This window comes from Eleutherodactylus coqui, chromosome 1 (genome assembly GCF_035609145.1).
Source record: "Eleutherodactylus coqui strain aEleCoq1 chromosome 1, aEleCoq1.hap1, whole genome shotgun sequence".
NCBI lineage: Eukaryota > Metazoa > Chordata > Amphibia > Anura > Eleutherodactylidae > Eleutherodactylus > Eleutherodactylus coqui.
The window spans coordinates 262787560-262808897 of record NC_089837.1 but is presented as its reverse complement, the minus strand read 5'-3'; positions in this window follow the sequence as shown (position 1 = coordinate 262808897).

Sequence of the window (21338 nt, the reverse complement as noted above, 5' to 3'; positions counted from 1 at the left end):
CATTGTGCTCTGCCTGCACAGTCCCACAAAGAACAAAGCAAGAGCTTGGAAAAAACAGCAGAAGATATTGCCGATATCCCGGCAATCTCCTGCTTTGTTTACAGGTTGCCATAGAGACCATCGGCTTGTCAGAAGCAAGCCGATGGTCTCTGTGGCAGGGAGAACTTGGTGCTTGGCTGTGAGAGGACAGCTAGGTACCAGCTCTTACAGCAGAGATCAGAGAAAACCGATCTCTGCTGTGTTAACCCTTTACATGCTGCAGTCTATGTGACTGCAGCATGTAAAGGGCTGTCACTGCAGCATGTAAAGGGCTGTCACCATCGGACCCCCGGAATGTGATCAGGGGGTCCTGATGGGTCCCTGTGGAAGTCCCCTAAAGGGACAAAAAAAAAATAATTAAAATTTAAAAAAAAAAGGTAAAAAATTATAAAAAAAATAATAAAGACACTTGTCTCCCTTTACTTTGTAAAAAAATCAAAAATACAATCACACATGTGGTATCCATGCGTCGTAATGACCCAGAGAAGGAAGTTAATACATTATTTAACCCCTTAATGACATGGCCCCTTTTTTTCTTTTTTCCCCATTTCTTTTTTTCCTCCCCCCTGTTTAAAAAAATCACAACTTGTCCCGCAAAAAACAAGACCTTATATGGCCATGTCAATGGAAAAATGAAAAAGTTATGGCTCTTGAGACGCAACTGCAAAATTAGTTGAAATTCAATGATTAGACCATTTTAAAAAAACAGCCCTGGTGGGCACGACAGGGTGGTAGGAAACCCGCCACTCAAGGGGTTATAGGCACCTTCGATGACTTCTTTGGGATATCCCTTTTGTTTAAATCGATTTTTTATAATCAGGGCCTGTTGTTCAAACTCGGTTTGATCAGAGCAGTTCCTCTGTATCCTCTTTAATTGCCCGTACGGTACATTGGTCTTACATCTTTTAAGATGGCAGCTGGAGAACTCAAGATAGCTATTGGTATCCACCTTTTTGAAAAATGTTTTAGTACTCACTTTGTCCTTTTTACTAGATATTACTAAATCCAGGAATACTACACTCTGTCTATCGATGGTATCTGTGAACTTTAAATTAAAACTATTGTCATTGAGAGTCGCAACGAAATTCTTCAATGTATCTACATCACCATCCCAAATGATGAGGATGTCATCGATGTACCTTTTGTACATGATGATCTTCCCATTCGTGAATGCTTCTCCTTCAAATATGCCCATGAACAAATTAGGGAAGCTGGGCGCACATTTTGTACCCATCGTCGTTCCCCGGATCTGCTTGTAAAATTCCCCGTTATACGAAAAATAATTATGCCTAAGGATAAACGAAATAGCTTCCACCACAAAATTTCTTTGTTGGGGGGCATTAGGGGATCTTCTTGAAGTATGGTGTCAATCGCTTTCAACCCCTGTTGATGGGAGATGTTAGTGTAGAGAGCCTCCACATCTAGTGTACACCATATATATGAATCACGCCATTCTTGTGTCTTCAATATCTCAAGTAGATGACCCGTATCCTTTATATAGGATGGGAGTGTTTTGACATATCTCTGTAAAATAGCATCAATGTATTCCAAGAGGTGGTTAGTGATGGCACTCATACCCGCTGTGATGGGTCGTCCTGGTGGGCGAAGAATATTCTTGTTTACCTTTGGAATGCGGTAAAAATAGGGAGTTTCAAACATCTCTTTCTCCTTTATTAATTCATTGAGAGTCTCTCTCTGTTTGTGATCAGATTAGTTTTTATCCCCATTTTTTCTTTTTTACACATCTCTCCAAAATCCTTCAACACATTACAATAAAATAGTTCAAGGTATTCCAATTTGGGTTCTATAGAGTAAAAATAAGACTGTGGTTTTAGTTGGGTTGTAATGAGCTCCTCTAAACAGAAACTCTCAGGCAGGTCTCCTAAAGGCCCTTGATCCTCTTTTTGATGTAAAATAAAATATCTATTTAGAGTCAGTTTTCTCAAAAAAGTGTTAAGATCAACAAATAAATCAAAAATACTGGAGGATTGTGTAGGACTGAAGGAAAGGCCCTTGGACAATAAGTCCAGTTCCTTCCTCTTTAGTAAATGAGTGGAAATGTTAAATACTCTGCATATTTTAGCTTCCTCAAATGAAACTACTTCCTCCCCAGAGTGTTTTTTCCTACATCTTTTCCCACCCCTTGTGCCCCTACTCTTATTCTTTCCCCTCTTTTTCGAACTGCTGTAGATTGGGTTAGGGGTAAATAAAATTGTGTGATTTTGGATCGGGTGGTCGTGTTGGGTGTGTTTATGTTGTTTCTCTCCCCTGGGTGGCTGGATGAACTTTTCTCCTGCATATTGGTCCGTATCCGGACTGGTTGTTTTGTACCGTCCAGAGGGTAGTGCATAGGCACTCCCTGTTCTAAAAAACTGGAACCAGGGATCTTTCTATTATTTTGGTACTCCTGCCTATTCTTATCATTGTTGACCTTTTGACTCCCCACTGCAGTGTTTGACAAACAGAGGTCCAAAATATCTGTTGGGGAACCCCCCATGGGGGAGGCTAATAGGGCCCTCTCCAACGTCTGGGGGATCAATTAGGGTGTGAAAAAAATTTGATCATTTTTTGGTCTTTGGGGAGTATTTATAGAGTTGTTACAATTATTGATATTGGATCCAGGTGTGTCAGTAGAAAGGGGAGGACTAAAACGAGGTTCCCTCAGAGTATTGCATATTGTGTTGTCTACTGTAATCATGGACTGCAAATTGATATCTGAGGTTTCTCCCATAGGATTTATTGGTGGTTCGGAGGGGGGCTTGTCCGGTTTGGGGGCCTCCCTTCTATCTGTTTGTGTCATGATGTCTTTTCTAACTCTAAATGGGCCTCCATATTCTGCTCTATTTCTATATGTATACATGTTTCTCTGCCAATGTCGATGGTTATGCTGTGTTATATCTCTATTAGAATCTCTATTATAATAACCCTGAAACCGGGGTTGATTGGGTTCTCTCTGTCCCCTGTAGAAGTGATGTTGTTTGTCTCCAAAATGCCCCCTGGGCCGAAAATCATGTGGGGACTTAAAATGACTATATGGACCCGAGCGTTGTTGATTGGTGAAAACACGTGTTTCACCTATCCAGACACTTCTCTTCGGTGGTCCCTGTATGTTGCCATCTGTAACCCCCCTCTTTTCTGGAATCATATCTCTATTAGGTTCTGGAGTTTCCTCCGAACTGATATCCTTCCTACGTTCCACATCCTGAAACCGACTGCCCCTCTTGAAACCCCCTCATCTCTCCCCCTTTTCCTATTCCTGTCATTATGTCTATTATAATTACTTTGATGATTTTTATATTCCTTAGGAAAAAATCTTTTATTATCGTAATCCTCCTTGTCTCTGAGAAGCTTTTTAATTTTACGTGAAAAAAATCTCTCCATCCTATATAAATAGTTAATGGATGATAAAATGTCCTCTTTACTACTACGTGAGCAGCAAACTGACATGGCTTTTAAACCAGCAGTGACTAGGGACAATCTTTTGGAGATGAGTTTCTCCAACATAAGTGTGGAAAAAGTACCTAACATCAAACCCCATTGTCCTGTAAAGTCTTCATCGCCCGGAAAGGCAGATTGTATGGGGACCCTAAGACCCCTTAGAGACCAATTGTTCTCTTGATAAATTTTCAAAAACATCCAGTCCAAAGCATGTCTCCATGTGTCATGTATCGAATCCCTTAGTGTGTATCGTTCCTTGGGTAGAAAAGGCCAAATCTTCTAGGGGCCACACCAGGGGGTCCTCAAATTCCTGTGATAACGATGTAAGTTTTGTAGACTCAAGTTGGTTGGCATAACCAGCAAATAATTTGCTTATCCGGATGGGTAGACCCCCCCCCCCCCATTCTTCCTTCAGGTAATCCATGTGATAAGAGGTTCGCTATGTCCACAAGAAAGAGCCGGAACTCCAGAAATGGAACCGTACATAAAACAATGAAAAAGAACAATAAGGACAGCGCTCCTCCCTCTGATGCCAATATAGATGTAAATTACAATAATATGGAAAAAGACTTACCCGGTGTAGGTGGAAAGGTCCCCCCAGTCCGTAGGGAGTCCCTCCACCCAACACCTCCAAGTCCCAAACAAATGGTTTCCTAAACTTCCCAGGTGGACAGGAAGGAGATAGCCCAGGTTAGTTGTATTCCCAAAGGAATGGGGCTCAACTCCTTAAAAAGACAGCAGAAAATAGCAAAAAATAAATATATTACCTTGGGCGCTCTAAGGAACCGTGGACCCCCCCCCCCATTCTTCTTTCGGGTAATCCTAGCTCCTTCCTATCAACCTGGGAAGTTTAGGAAACCATTTGTTTTAACTCATCTATCCTTTGGATCCTAAATTGAGCGATTCTACGTGCAGACTGGGACTTGGAGGTGTTGGGTGGAGGGACTACCTACGGACTGGGGAGACCTTTCCACCTACACCGGGTAAGTCTTTTTCCATATTATTGTAATTTATATCTATATTGGCATCAGAGGGAGGAGCGCTGTCCTTATTGTTCTTTTTCATTGTTTTAGGCTTACATGTTATAGTTCCATGTTACAAACTGATTTATGTAAGCCTAAAATGTACATCATCCATAACCCTAATCATCCACGGCAGCCAACAAGCAATACACAGGATGCATGAAGACGTAATATTCTTGAGCCTCCGTGCAGGACATAAGAAAGAGGCGGGAGCCACGGAGATGAGCCGGTACTGCAGCGCGGAGCACACACACGGGGACAACAGAGCAGCAGCGGGGAGAAGAGCGGCACACAGGTTACAGCACTACTGGGGGGAATAAAGGCCCGGCGACCACTCTGCAGGCGTGTGCAGCTTTTTTAGCAGCCGGGGAGGCGGGAGAGCAGATGTTGGCCGGGAAACTGTATTAGCATGCCAGTAGGCGGCGCCAGGAAACAGTATTAGCAGGCGGGTAGCTGCCCACGGGGAACACTATGATGAGCAAGGGAGCCGGCTGTGGGCAGCACTATTAACAGAGTGGTACCCGGGAGGGGAGACCAGCAGCGGAGATGACAGCGCCGGGGAGGACAAAGCAGGAGCCTAACAGTGCATTAACAAGGGACAAGATTATTCTACTTACCAACAGGACCTGAAGCCGAGCCTTCTTCGCAGCCAATGAGCTTCAGGGGACGTCACCAGGCAGTCAGTCTTGTCTCCACCAGCTTTGTAATACTCTGTTAGGTCTGGAAACCAATGCCTCCATTGTGGTTCTTTTTAGTCATTAGAGAATAAGCTAAACGAGTTAGGCCTTAGTCAGACGGGCGTTTTTTCGCGCGATTTGCGCATGCGTCCGGCGATCTTTTAAAACCATTGCTTTGCAATGGTATCGGACACATGAGCGCTTTTTATGCGCTCATCCGATAAATTATAGAACAGAAATCGCAGATCGCACCTATCTGCGATCTGCGATTCCTGTTCTCTTCTCTATATGCGCTCAATGGGGCCAGAGGCAGCAGCGCCGACCCCATTGAGAACATATAGAAGACAAATCATTCTTCTCTGCCACAGCTGTAACAGCTGTGGCAGAGAAGAACGATGTTTGCCCACTGAATTCAATGGAGCCGGCAATACAGCTGGCTCCATTGAAAGCAATGGGCTGCCGGCGATCACGGGATGAATTGTCGGGAAGGGCTTAAAAATATAAGCCCTTCCCTGCAATTCATCCAGAAATGTGTAAAAATAAAAAAAATATATATACTCACCTAGTCCCGGCAGACGGAGTTCAGCGCGGCCGGCCTGCAGTGGGTGTGAAGGGGGTGTGAGTCATACCTGCCCCTGATTGGCTCAGCGCTGAGCCAATCAAAGGCAGGTCTTACTCACACCCATGTGACTAAGGCCCGTGTGACTAAGGCCTTAGTCTGTATTTCCAGGAGTAACCAGAGAACGGCATACAGATTTTTTTAAAAAAAGGATTGAGGGTTGTGAATAGGTAGCATTTATATTTTGTATACTAGTTTAGGAAGTATGTATGTTTTAATAAGATCTTTCCTGCCAAAACACGAGATTATGGGAAATTTATATGCATGGAGCTAATTTTTAATTTCTGTTAATAGCAGAGAAATGTTAGTTTCAAATAGTTTTGAAAGTTTGTGAGTTTAATACCCAGATAATCAAATTAATGATCCACCCATTCATATGGGATACTCTTTCTAAGTTCCTCTGCTCTATGTAAGGGTAGGGTAATGTTCCATTATTAATGATTTAGATGACTTTAAAGTTGGATATGTCTCCATATGAGTCTAGTAGATTGTTGAGTTTTATAAGACCTTGTTGTGGCTTTTTGATTAAAAATAAGATGTCATCAGCAAAAGCTGTGGTTTGTATGTTATCTTTCCAAACAGCAAGACCTTGTTTTTCGGGATCTTGTCTGACTGCTTGCAGGAGAGTTTCTATTGGGAGTATGAATAGTGTGGGATATAATGGGCAACCATGGCAAGTGCCATTTGGGATGTTGAATGTTGGAGATAGAATATCATTGATTTTAAGTCTAGCAACTGGTTACAAGAAAATTTTGCATCAATTAGCTGCATGGGGAAATTAAACTTGTGTAGAACTGCTTTCATAAGAGTCCAGTCCACCCTATTGAATGCTTTCTCAGCACCCATTCCTAGGAAAACCAAAAGGATGTTCTTCTTTTTACCATAGTGCATGGCATAGAGAAGCATAGCTGCATGGTGCTTTCCCTCTCTTCGCCTAACAAAACCTATTTGTTTGTCTTCTATTAGGTCAAGTATAAGTTTGACAATCCTACAAGCTAAGAGTTTGGCCCATATCTTAACATCTTGATTCAGTAGTGATACTAATCTATAATCATTGCATTGGGTTGGATCTTTACTTTCCTTGTGGATAAGAGTTATATGAGCTTCTTGTTATATGACTGTCTTGGGAAGGGGGAACACTGCATGATCTTATTTAAGGTAAGTAAGAGTTGAGGTGTTATAGTTTGTTGGAAAGATTTATAGTAATTCCTTATCAGACAATCTGGACCTGGGCTCCTTCCATTGAGAAAAATGGGTATCACTGAGCAGAGTTCCTCCTGGTTAATGGGTGCTGAGAGATTTTCTGCCATCGCTGTATTTAGTGAGGGTAGATTGTGGGTGCTTAAGAAGTGGTTCATTTCTCTGAGTTTACATTCAGAAGTCTGTTGAGTCATTCCCTCATTAAGGGTGCGTTCAGACGAGCGTATTTGGTGCGTGCATACGCACGCACAAAAACACGCTTGTATTTACAACACTGAATTCCCTATGGTGTGTACACATTTCCGTACTTTGCAGGTGCGTGCCTGCAAAGATAGGACATGCGTGCACCATAGGGAATGCATGCATTGTTTTCAATCGAGCCTCGGCTGCTGCCAGCGGCTCCATTGAAAACAATGACCTTCTGGCTCCCTGCATTCCTTTTCAGGGAAGGACTTTACATATAAGCCCTTCCCTGAAAAAGAAAGATTTTAGTGTAAAAAAAACTAAAAATGCAAGCATTCTCTTCAATGGAGCTGCTTCTGCTGCCGGTGGCTCCATTGAAGACAACGGTCTGCTGGCACCACCAAATTGTTTTTCAGGGAAGAGCTTTACATATAGGCTCTTAACTGAAAAGGAAAGATTTTGGTGAAGAAAAAAAAAATGCAGCCATTCACTTCAATGGAGCCGCTGCTGCTGGCGGCAGCTCCATTGAAGACAATGGTCTGTGGCACACTTGAATTGTTTTTTAGGGAAGAGCTTTACATATAAGCCCTTCCCTGGAAATCAATTAAAAGTGATTTAAAAAACAAAAAAAATAGATACTCACCTCCCTTCAGCTGCCGGGGCACAGCCGCGTATTCTCCTGCTGTCCCCTGCACTGTGGTGCTGAACTGCTGATCTATCAGCAGCCTGGGATTTAAAATCCCCGCCTGCTGAAAGAGCTGAATGTGATTGGCTGAGTTGCTCAGCCAATCACAGGCAGCTCTCCCCGAATGAATGACAGGTGAGAGCTGCCTGTGATTGGCTGAGCACCTCAGCCAATTACATTCAGCTCTTTCAGCAGGCGGGGATTTTAAATCCCCGGCTGCTGATAGATCAGCAGTTCAGCAACACAATGCAGGGGACAGCAAGAGAAGATGCGGCTGTGCCCCGGCAGCTGAAGGGAGGTGAGTACCTATTTTTTTTTTTGTTTTACTATTTTAAAAGGCTTTTCAGGGAAGGGCTTATGAAGCCCTTCCCTGCAAAGCCACTAACAGCTGCCGGGGCTCAGCGGGGACTTCTGCCGCTGTCCCCGACTCTTTAGCGCTGCTGAGCTATCAGCAGCTGGGGATTTAAAATCACCTCCTGCTGGTAGCTCTGATTGTGATTGGCTGAAGCAATTCAGCCAACCACAATCAGAGCTACCAGCAGGCGGGGATTTTAAATCCCCGGCTGCTGATAGCTCAGAACTACAGAGCCTGGGACAGCGCTAGAAGTTGCGGCTGAGCCCCTGCAGCTGAAGGGAGGTGACAATTGTTTTTTTTTTATTTTTTGCACTATTTTAAATGGCTTTTCAGGGAAGGGCTTATGAAGCCCTTCCCTGAAAAGCCATTGACAGGATGCCGGCAGCAGGATTCTCTACCGCAGCTGTCATGTGTGACAGCTGCGGTTGAGAATTGAAGAATTCCTTTTGCTGCATCTGCCACATGTGAATTCTTTTACTAGCGGGGGTGAAGGATATGCGGCAGATGTGTTCTTCATGCCCGCGGGGGTCACAACAGCGGCGGAGAGGTAAGTTTTTTTTAATTCTTTTTTTGTTTTGCACTAAAATGTTTCTTTTTCAGGGAAGGGCTTATATGTAAAGCCCTTCCCTGGAAAAGAATGCAGGGGACCGGCAGAGCATTGTTTTCAATGGAGCCGCCGGCAGCAGCCGCGGCTCCACTGACAACAAGCACGCAGCTGTGTTCACGCGTGCTTTTGCTCGTACCTAGGTGCGGACGTATGTACGCACCTAAGTACGCACCAAAACACGCTCGTCTGAACGCACCCTAAGGCCTTAGTCACACGGGCGTTTTTTCACGCGATTTGCGCATCGCATGACGGATGCGCTTGCGCAAATCGCGTGACCGGCGCTGAAAAATCGGCCGAAAAATCGCCTGAAAATCTGTTCCTAGCCGTGTTTCATTAGAAACGGGCCGGAGATGTCCAGCGCATTGCATTCAATGGAGCTGGCAATACAGCCGGCTCCATTGAAAGCAATGCGCTGCGGGCGAGTCCGGGATGAATTGTCGGGAAGGGCTTAAAGGGCTTAAGGGCTTAAATATGGACTCCGGCTGCAGCGGAAAGGTGAGTATACAATTTTTTTTTATTTTAACACATTTTAGGATGAATTGCAGGGAAGGGCTTATATATTTAAGCCCTTCCCGACAATTCATCCCGCGATCGCCGGCAGCCCATTGCTTTCAATGGAGCCGGTTGTATTGCCGGCTCCATTGAATTCAATGGGCAAACATCGCTCTTCTCTGTCACAGCTGTTACAGCTGTGGCAGAGAAGAATGATTTGTCTTCTATATGTTCTCAATGGGGTCGGCGCTGCTGCCTCTGGCCCCATTGAGCGCATATACAGAAGAGAACAGGAATCGCAGATCGCAGATAGGTGCGATCTGCGATTTCTGTTCTATAATTTATCGGACGAGCGCATAAAAAGTGCTCATGTGTCCGATACCATTGAAAAGCAATGGTTTTATAAAATCGCCGGACGCATGCGCATGCGCAAATCGCGGCTAAAAACGCCCATGTGACTAAGGCCTAAGGTTGTAGATTCCAGTGTAGTAGTTTTAGAAAGCTGAAGCTATCTATATCTGGCGAAGATGTGGCCAACTACCTTGATTCTTTTTTTGATTGCCTGAATAAATTGCTTGCCTCTTTTATCTCCATGAGCATAAATCTTATGTTTGTAGTACATGTGGGATCCAGTGTGCTTGAGGTACAATATAGCTATAGGTTTTTCCCTTAGTGAATTTAGTTATTGCAAATAAGGGAGATAGAATAATACCCCCACAGTGCCACCTATTTAAAATGTTGAACACATTTTTTTTGCAGCTACAAGAAACACTTGTTAAAGGCAACTGCTGACAAAGGGGAACCTACAGATTCTGAAAATCTCTAGTTGCTGAAAATTCACTCAAAAGAATGAAAGTGAGTGATTAATTATCAAATAAGGGAGATGGAATAATACCTCCACAGTGCAACCCATTGGAAGACAGCATTTCTTCAAGCCATAGTTAGACTCTTTATACAAGCCTTGTATCAATGACCGGGAATCTGGTCAATTCTATGGTATGTTTGCATTCAAGCAGCTTAAATATAAAAATTATAACACAACAGTGAAGGACATCCACCCAGCCACCCGCAGGGGCTCTGCCAACACGATCCGGCATGGAACTCCACACCGCAAGAATGTAGTCAACCCCTCCACTTTCTCAGGACCTACTGTGGAGGGTCACCAAGCACACATTTGATTTTGGTGATGCTCCACAAAGCAGAGCCCAGGAGGAGCCACCATCCCTGTGCCCCCCCCCCCCCCACACACACACACCCAAAGTTCTCCATACCAAGCACACCACCAGCTAGTCAGTGCATTACATTACTAAATCATTACTGCAAGTCTAAACTAGTGACTTTTTAAGTAAAGTTCTGAGAAGATTAGAGCATAGAGTATCTACTAAGATATTGACTTCACAATGTCCTGTATTAGGAAGCTGCAATTACATTTAAAGTGTTTAATTTGATTTGGGCAACACATCTTACAGAGGGCATCAGAGGGATGACAAACTGTGTAGCTGTCCCATAGCCCTACAATGCAGGACGCACCACCTGTCCAACAATCTTTCCCACCAATCTCTGTAGCGTGCACGGCCTAAATGCTACTGCTTCAGCTTCGCAAATCGCTACGTATGGGAGCAAGCAATGCCTCTATTCCCTTAGTAGCGGTCAGGAAGGGTTGCAGAGATCAATTTGAGTGATGCATCACAGAGCAGGAACCATGCATCACAGAGCTGCCCACCCTTGCAACCGCCCTGGAACCCGCCATACCGATCACATTACCCAGAAGAATCCTGTGCAACGCATCAGGCCATGTCTGACAAAAGGAAAAAAAATTAAAATAATGCCTCGCTAAAACATTGCAGACAATTTAAACAACTGATTTCTCCACTTAAGACATGAGAGGGTTTAGTCATATTGCATCTTGTAACATAGTAACTTTTTCTTATTGAAGAAGTAACGTGAAAAAAGAAACGAGATATAAAAATAAGAAAGTCTGAAGATCCATCCCAGCTGAGGCACATCAATTTAACCCCTTAATGACGCGGCACTTTTTCTTTTTCCATTTTCGTTTTTTCCCCCCCCCCCCTTAAAAAAATCGTAACTCCTTTATTTATCCATTGACGTCGCTGTCTGAGGTCTTGTTTTTTGTGGGACGAGTTGTATTTTTCAATGGTACTATTTAAAGTACCATATAATGTACTGAAAAACTTTTAAAAAATTCTAAATGGAGTAAAATGAAAAAAAAAACGACATTTCGCCATCTTTTAGTGCGTCTTGTTTCTACGGCGCACAAACAGCAAAAAAAATGACATGATAACTTTATTCTATGGGTCGGTACGATTACTACGATAGCAAACTTGTATAGGTTTTTTTTTACTATACTCCTCTTTTTTTTTTCAAAGACATTTAATTTTTTTCAATTATTTTCTGCCGTCATTTTGTGCGCGCAATAACTTTTTTATTTTTCCGCCGACATAGTTCAGCAAGGGCTCATTTTTTGCGGGATGTCCTGTAGTTTCTTATAGTACCAATTTGGAGTACATACAACTTTTTGATCGCTTTTTATTGCGTTTTTTCTGGGAGACAGGGTAACTAAAAAAGTGCATTTCTGGTGTTCTTTCTCTTTTTTTTCGGACAACTTTCACTGTGCAGGAAAAATAATGTGCTACTTTGATAGTTCAGACTTTTACGGACGTGGCGATACCAAATACATATTTTTAATTTATTATTTAGATTTTTTAATAATAGATATTGCTACTTTTTTTTTTTTTCAATTAAAAAAAGCTTTATTGATTATTTTTTTACATTGCTTTGAAGTCCCCCTGGGGGACTTTAATATGCGATGCTTTGATCGCTCCTGCAGTATGACGTAATGCTATAGCATTACGTCATACTGCTTTTTGACAGGCAGCCTATGAAGCCACCCCATGGGGATGGCTTGATAGGCAGTCTGTTAAGGCTGCCCTGGGGCCTTTCATTAGGCCCCCGGCTGCCATGACACCTGCACGGCTCCCCCGATCTCACCACGGGGAGGCTGTGCAGGACCCCCGAACATCATTCGGGGGATTTAAATGCCGCTGTCAGAATGGACAGCGGCATTTAAATGGTTAATAGCCGCGATCGGCCGCGCGGCCGCTCGCGGCTATTGCCCACGGGTGTCAGCTGTTATAAACAGCTGACGCCCGCACTGTATGAAGAGAGGTTGCATCGCAACCTCTGTTCATACATACCCCGACGCTCCATGACGTACCGGTACGTCATTGGTCGTTAAGGGGTTAGCAATAGAGCAAGTATTGCAACTCTACGAGCAACTTGTATAATGGAGGACTCTCCATACTGATCTTGGATGCTAAGCAAAGGGAGCTGCTCTCAAGACGTATTTTAAATGTAGATTTTTCTCAAACTGTTGCAGTGGGAAGTTTTGTAGTACATTTTCAGCTTTTGGGTGATTTGGTTTTTTCAACCATATTCTAGGACTCCAGCTAGGGCAGTGCAGGAATGGCGAGATCATATTGCTGGGGAAGCCAAGACGTAAGAGTTACAGGACTAAGGTCCAGGTGCTGCCACGCTTTACCCAGGTCTTCTGTGGCAGGAATCGTAATCCTGTGGCATTTTTATTAATTGCTAGGCCAAAAGAGAATACCTAAGTATATTGAATGTCTTTCACTCTTAAGGTTGATAGTGCTATATCCTGGAAAAGTTGAATAGTGGTGTCATAATATTTTAGCAGTTGCTGTGTTCTAGATGCTGCAAGTATTGCACTGGTGTTGATGAAGGATAGTAAGCCACATATTACATCTCTTTAATCATTGGCTTTAGGTTTGGGCTTAAAGGAGATGTCCCGCGCCGAAACGGGTTTTTTTTTTTTTTAAACCCCCCCCCCCGTTCGGCGCGAGACAACCCCGATGCAGGGGTTAAAAAAACCACCCGCACAGCGCTTACCTGAATCCCGGCGGTCCGGCGTCTTCATACTCACCTGCTGAAGATGGCCGCCGGGATCCTCTGTCTTCATGGACCGCAGGGCTTCTGTGCGGTCCATTGCCGATTCCAGCCTCCTGATTGGCTGGAATCGGCACGTGACGGGGCGGAGCTACACAGAGCTACACGGAGCCCCATAGAGAAGAGGAGAAGACCCGGACTGCGCAAGCGCGGCTAATTTGGCCATCGGAGGGCGAAAATTAGTCGGCACCATGGAGACGAGGACGCCAGCAACGGAGCAGGTAAGTATAAAACTTTTTATAACTTCTGTATGGCTCATAATTAATGCACAATGTACATTACAAAGTGCATTATTATGGCCATGCAGAAGTGTATAGACCCACTTGCTGCCTCGGGACAACCCCTTTAATAGCTCTGTGGATTCATTCTATTTTGATAATGGCCATCCTTTCCACTCTAAGAATTTTGGCAAACCATTTGCTTGTTACTGCACATAGCGATTCAGGGGTCCACGATTCCCGAAGACCTTAATTGCGGACATTGCAATGACAACTCCTGTTTTTTTAGTCCTCTATAAGGGCTCAGTCAGACGGGTGGTTTTTCGCGCGATTTGCGCATCCGCATGCGTACGGCGATTTTATAAAACCATTGCTTTGCAATGGTATCAGACACATGAGCGCTTTTTATGCGCTCGTCCGATAAATTATAGAACAGAAATCGCAGATCGCACCTATCTGCGATCTGCGATTCCTGTTCTCTTCTCTATATGCGCTCAATAGGGCCGGCGGCAGCAGCGCCGACCCCATTGAGAACACATAGTAGACAAATCATTCTCCTCTGCCACAGCTGTAACAGCTGTGGCAGAGAAGAATGATGTTTGCCCATTGAATTCAATGGAGCCAGCAATATAGCCGGCTCCATTGAAAGCAATGGGCTGCCGGCGATCACGGGATGAATTTTTGTGAAGGGCTTAAAAATATAAACCCTTCCCTGCAATTCATCGAGAAATGTGTAAAAACAAAAAAAATATATATACTCACCTGGTCCCGGCAGACGGAGTTCAGCCGCGGCCGGCGGCAGTTCTCCCGAACTGCTCTGAGTAGTATTCAGCAGCCTCTGATTGGTCACAGCCTCACCAATCAGAGGCAGCTCTCACTTACCCATTCATGAATTCATGAATGGGTGAGTGAGTGCTGCCTCTGATTGGCTCAGTGCAGGGACCAATCAGGGGCAGCTCTCAGCTGAATGACAGTCCCTGCGCTGAGCCAATCAGAGGCAGCACTCACTCACCCATTCATGAATTCATGAATGGGTAAGTGAGAGCTGCCTCTGATTGGTGAGGCTGTGACCAATCAGAGGCAGCTTATTCAGCAGGCGGGGATTTTAAATCCCCGGCTGCTGAATACTACTCAGAGCAATTCAGGAGAACTGCCGCCGGCCGCGGCTGAACTCCGTCTGCCGGGACAAAGTGAGTATATATATTTTTTTTTTATTTTTACACATTTCGGGATAAATTGCAGGGAAGGGCTTATATATTTAAGCCCTTCCCGAAAATTCATTGTGAGATCGCCCGCAGCGCATTGCTTTCAATGGAGCCAGCTGTATTGCCGGCTCCATTGAATTCAATGCGCTGGACAGCGCTGCACTGCTCCAGCCCGTTTCTATTGAAACGCGGCTAGGAGCAGTTTTTTCGGGCGATTTTTCGGCCCCGGTCACGCGATTTGCGGATGCGCATCCGTCATGCGATCCGCAAATCGCGGGAAAAAACGCCCGTGTGACTAAGGCCTAAGTATGAACGCTCGGTCCAGGTATGAGTGCTGTGTCTCCATCACCTGTGTGGTGGCACTGGCATGGTTGATAATTGCAGGGCCTGCTCCCTCTAGTTTGTCAACTCTGTGTCCTATATGTGTAATTTGGACTTAATATCTGCCAGTTTAGTCATAATAGGTTGTGTAATCTGTAGAAGCATTTTCTTGAGGAATAAGTTAGAGATTTGTGTTGTTGTTCCATTATCTTCATCTTCCGCATTGCTTTCTATTTCCGAGTTGGGTGGGATCCACTCAGCTAGGGACTGTTCCAACTGTAGCTGTGATATAGCGGCTGGTGACAGTGACCTCTTTTTCTTCAAGAAACTTTGCATGTCTGCTTAGTTTTTTGATCTCCTCGGGCTATCCAAAGGGTCACAGCTTCATTCCCAACTGCCCTTTCCCATTATTTATGCTATTGAGAAATTTGAGGAATTTGTGAGGTGCTTGAGGATGTGTCTTAAAGAATAACATGTGAATGTTCCCAGCAAGAGAAACCACGTAATCTTGTATGATACCTTTTCATGGCTAATAAAAATACATGATGTTAATGCGAGCTTCCAAAGCAACGCAGGGTTCTTTTTAAGGCTTAAATGAAATTGATCTGAAGAGGCATGCATATTTATACATACTTATGACACACATACTTGACAAGGCACAGACCTGGATGTGATTGGTTTGCACTTAAAGGAATACTGCAAACATTTTTAACTAGACACTCATAAAGTGGAAGTTTTATGGTCCCTGAATTACTATTGAGGGGGTTTCACCAGGCCAGCAGCCTTATCTGAATTATAGATGTCTCATACCACCCATTCACGAATCAATCCTCATGAATAATTTAATCCTCCATTAAAAGTGTCAAAAGTTGCTATAAATTCATATTCCGAAATTATTCTATGGCTTTGTGACTTGAAACCACCCTTCAATATCATAACTCTCATATCTTCTAAGTCGTGTCCCTGACTAGAAAAGTGCTCGGCCACAGGTAATTCTGTCTCTCTGTTTAATTGTATGGCAATGAGATCTCATCCTGGCTTTCAATTTTTGTCTTGTTTCTCCAACATAAAGCCCCCAACAGGACATTTACTGCACATGATCAGGTACAAAACATCAGACGTGGAACATGTGAATGTCCCAGGGATCTTATAGTCCTGCTGTGTGTTGAGGATTTGTATCCTGTCCATGGTCAGTACATGTGAGCAGGTCTTGCAGCTCCTTACATTACAGGGATATGTTCCTTTTTGTGTGTCAGAGGGCAATGGACTCCTGATTATAAGGTTCTTCAAATATAGTGGTTGCCTGTAACACAGAAGCGGAGGGTCCGGGAATATGGTTTTCAGACGATCATCCTTGTGTAGGGTATGGTGGAGTTTCTTTGCGGTTTTCCTTAGTACCTCTAGCTGCAGATTGTAGGTCACTACTGGAGGTACATAATTGTTTCTTTCTTTCTCTGTGCATCAGAGTAGTTGATTTCTGGGTATCCTGGTGGCTCTCGTGATTTGGTCATCAATTGAGGTGGGATGGTAGCCCTGATTTAAAAATGTCCTTTTAAGATGGTATAGATGTGGTGCGGAGCTTGACAGCTGAAGGAGATGGAGTACTGAGCTCTGAGCTCGGTCTCAACGGCACCCACGGGGACCCATTATAGCTGCTACAGGAAGATTAGATGGGGAAGATCGGAAGAGAAAGAGGGGGAAAAGCTCAGTGTACCCGCAGAGCTTTTAAAGGGCAAGCGGACATGCAGTGGTACCTTAAAGTTCGGAGCACTCGCCCTCCCCGCGCTCCCTCCAAGATGGCGCCGGTTGCAGAGTTCACCGCTTCTAACAGTAAGGAGGGGGAGGATGAGGCCTCCACCAATGGGGAGGAAGGAGAAAATGTGTCCAGGAGCTTCATGAGGGAGCTTTTTTCTCAGGCTTTACACCCATTAAAAGCAGACCTCTCTGAGATTATGGATGACCTCAGGCAGATGGGCTGCAGAGTGGAGGAGCTGGAGTCCGCTGCAGCTGCCATCACCTCTCACTCTTTAGAAGTTGAAAAAGCTCTCAAAGAACACCATTCACAAATAAATAAATCCCTTTTAATGCAGGAGGACATTGAAAACAGAAATAGGCGCAACAACGTGCACATTAAGGGGCTCCCAGAGTCATAGGCCCCTGATTGCCTTCCGAAGGTCGCTAATGACATCTTCAGCCAGCTCCTGGGTGAAGACAGAGCTGCTACCATCAGCATTGAGCATGTACACAGGGCTCTCAGACCTCCTCCCCCTGCCTCAGATCCCCGAGAGACATTATCTGTAAGGTACTCTCATTCTCAGATGCCTTCGAAATTTTAAAAGCAGCAAGGCAAGCAAAAGATATTTGTTACGGTGACGCCTCCTTACAAATTTTTCAAGATTTGGCCCCATCCACTTTGGCTAAGCGCCGTCTATTGCGCCCACTCCTTGATGCCCTAAGAAATAAAGGGATTAAATATGCCTGGTTGTTCCCCTTCGGCTTGGGGATAACCCACAAAGGTCGCAAACTCAATATTCGATCTCCAGAAGAACTCCATCATTGCTGGCAATTTCTGGACATTGCACCTATTGAAATACGAAGCTGGCTCCCTCTACCGGACCCCCAAGATTTCCCACTTTGATGGCTATGGGGAGCTGTCATTCAATAGCTGAGAGCTGCCCCTGATTGGTCCTTGCACTGAGCCAATCAGAGGCAGCACTCACTCACCCATTCATGAATTCATGAATGGGTGAGTGAGAGCTGCCTCTGATTGGTGAGGGCTGTGACCAATCAGAGGCAGCCCATTCAGCAGGCGGGGATTTTAAATCCCCGGCTGCTGAATACTACACAGAGCAGTTCAGGAGAACTGCCGGCAGGCCGTGGCTGAACTCCGGCTGCAGGGGCAAGGTGAGTATATGTATATTTTTTATTTTTACACATTTTAGGATGATTTTCAGGGAAGGCCTTATATTTTTAAGCCCTTCCCGAAAATTCATCCCGCGCTCGCCGGCAACCCATTGCTTTCAATGCAGCCGGCTGTATTGCCGGCTCCATTTTATTCAATGGGCGGACATCGTTCTTCTCTGCCACAGCTGTTACAGCTGTGGCAGAGGAGAATGATCTTTGTAGTATATGTTCTTAATGGGGTCGGCGCTGCTGCCACCGACCCCATTGAGTGCATATATAGAACACAAGGAATAGGCGATCTGCGATTCCTCGTGTCCTATAATTTATCGGACATCCGCATAAAAAGCGCCCATGTGACTGATCCCATTGCGAAGCAGTGGTTCTATATATGCGCAGATCGCATGCGCAAATAGCGCGAAAAAACGCCGGTCTGACCGAGGCCTAAAGAAGATACATCCTCCTTATCCAACCTTATAGAAGAATTTTTTTCAGCTTAACTCAAAGGGAGAAGTAAGTACGCCCACTGTGTGGGAAGCCCATAAAGGCTACGTAAGGGGCCTGCTGATAGCTATGGTCTCCAGGGCCAAGAAAAAAATCCAAAAAGAAATAGACGATAAACTTATACAAATAGCCAAACTCGAACAAAAAGTCAAACTCTCTCAAACGAAACCCTTGTTAGGGAAACTCACTGAATTAAGAAAAGACCTTCTGCTCTGCCTTGACTCCAAATTCAATAAAAAACATCTGTTTTGGAAACATATTGTATATGCTCAGGGCAACAAAGTAAGCAAACTTACGACTTCTCTAATCAAAAAACCTAAGGCCAAAAATACAACCAACGCTATTAAAACCCACTCCGGGAAGACATCCACTTCCACTATTGAAATTGCCAGAGAATTCCAGTATTATTATTCGAATCTTTATAACGTCCAAAAACAACTCCTCCCTGATGAAGCCCTTGAAGCTAAAAATCGAATTGAGGCCTTTCTCCACCGGCTACCTATCCCGAAATTAAGCAACGAAGACGCTAACTCCTGTTAACTCCAGTAACACAAATTGAAATTAAAGATCTACTAGCCTCCTGCCCTGCTAATAAAAGTCCAGGCCCAGATGGCTTATTCCTGCCCTACTACAAATCCTTCCAAACTATATTGATCCCTAGACTAATGGACCTATTCAACTCCCTCCTCTCAGGAGCTCCCCTTCCCAGACAGGCACAAGAAGCCCACATTACTCTAATTCACAAGGAAAACAAAGATCCTGCTCTATGTAGTAGCTACAGGTCCATCTCCTTTATTAATTTAGATGCCAAGCTTTGGGCAAAGCTCTTAGCTAGGAGACTAGACAAACATATACCCGAGCTGATCAACGAGGAACAGGCAGGCTTCGTGAAGGGGAGGGAGGGCAAAGATAACTGCCGTAGACTTCTTCACGTATCGCGCTATGCCCAATTACATAATATACCCTTAGCTTATGTAGGAACCGACGCCGAAAAAGCGTTTGACCGTGTAGATTGGCAGTATATGAAAAGCACCCTTCTACATTACAATATTCCAGTTGAATTTGTTTCGGCCATCTTCTCCCTTTACGCCTGTCCCTATGCCAGACTTAAAGTTAACGACATTCTGTCCTTCCCTTTTGATATTAAAAACGGCACCCGTCAAGGATGCCCACTATCCCCTTCTTTATTCATCTTGGCCCTGGAGCCTCTCTTAGTGCAGATTAGGCAAGATCCTGACATTACGGGTTTGACTGTTGGTGACGATCTTCTATCTATTGCGGCTTTCGCGGACTACATCGTTTTCCTGATCACTAACCCCAAAATGGGTCTCTGTAGATTGGTCGAACTGCTGAATGCTTTTGGAAAGATCTCGAATTTCAAAATTAATTTCGACAAATCTACGGTACTTAATATCTCCATACCCCATTATGTAGTAAAAAGCTAAGTAGTGCAAGTACTTCCCCGTTTGCGTGGTCGGAGACAGCCCTGGACTATCTAGGGGTTAAAATACCCAAAAGGATAGAAGATATATACGAAACCAACTTTACCCCACTACTAGACCAGGTAAAAAAGCTTCTAAAAGACTATGATATACCGTTTATATCATGGTTTGGTAGAAGGAATATTTTAAAATCCTACATTTTGCCAATCATCCTCTATAGGATCAGGATGTTGCCGATCTATCTACCACCAAGTTTCTTTAAAACCCTGCGCTCAGTCTTTGCCGGATATGTTTGGAGGCAAAGGAGACCTAGGTTAGCGTATAGCCTAATGATCAAAAGGAGCTCCGAAGGAGGCATGGACCTGCCCAACATACTTGATTATTACTGTGCCTCACAAATTAACTACTGGATGGAGAGGGGACAAGCTTCTGCCCAAACTAGTTATGGCTCACAGCACCAATAGTTCCTTGGAAGACCTGTGGTTCCCCGTAAAGAAGAGATATAAAGCAAAAGACTTTTGCCCTCTGTTAAGAGGCCCTTGCGAAGTCTGGCATAGTGTAGGGGAAAGTCTAGCACCAAAGCCCTCCCCGGCTTTCTATTAATTTTTGTATTCAAGTTTCTGAACCTCTCGCTAGATTCAGTATCTACCTCCGTCTGGAGGAAATTTAAAGAGTTCACTGTGGGCGACCTTCAAGTGCTAGCCCACTTACCGATTCCAGAGATTATCCAATCCCTTCTACCGACTTGGTCCCCTTCCTTCCTGATGCGAGCCTCAGTGGAAAAAGTTATAGAGGACTTTCTCAGGACCTACAGGTCAACTAGACCTCGAACTCCATTTCAACGCTCATTAACTGATCCCAATCCTAAGGCACGAAAAATATCACAACTGCGGCAACAGTTTATCGTTCCCCAAACTACAACCAAACCCTCATTCATTATTTCCTGGGAAAAAGAACTGGGTCTTAATGTCAAAACGACAAAAGGATTCGGCTTGAACTGTTTGCCATCCATGACTTGGTCTTCCATGTTTTGGGTACATGGCGACAGTCAATTAGTGTATATTACACCACATAATATATTATATGTTACTGAGGAGCACCCAATGTATTCGGTGTATCCTACAATAATATCTTGTATCTCTGGTATACTCTACAGATTGGATCTACTATAGAGAGAGAATATAGTCACAGAGCTGTAGACCACTATATACCTATATGTAGCAGAGCCGAGTGTAGTTACCAATGTGTAGCACAGCTGTCTCTTTTTCTCTTTTTTCTCTCTCTCAGCAATGCTTGCGCCACTTGCCTTCGCTTAGCAACGCTTCACTCTCCCTAGCGATACTGCTGATAGACTTAACATAGGAACTTTGACCTTGCTTTACAGGTCACTCAAATTTTACAGCGGTGGTGAGGATGTGGCAAATCTCATGACACCAAAGGTCACAC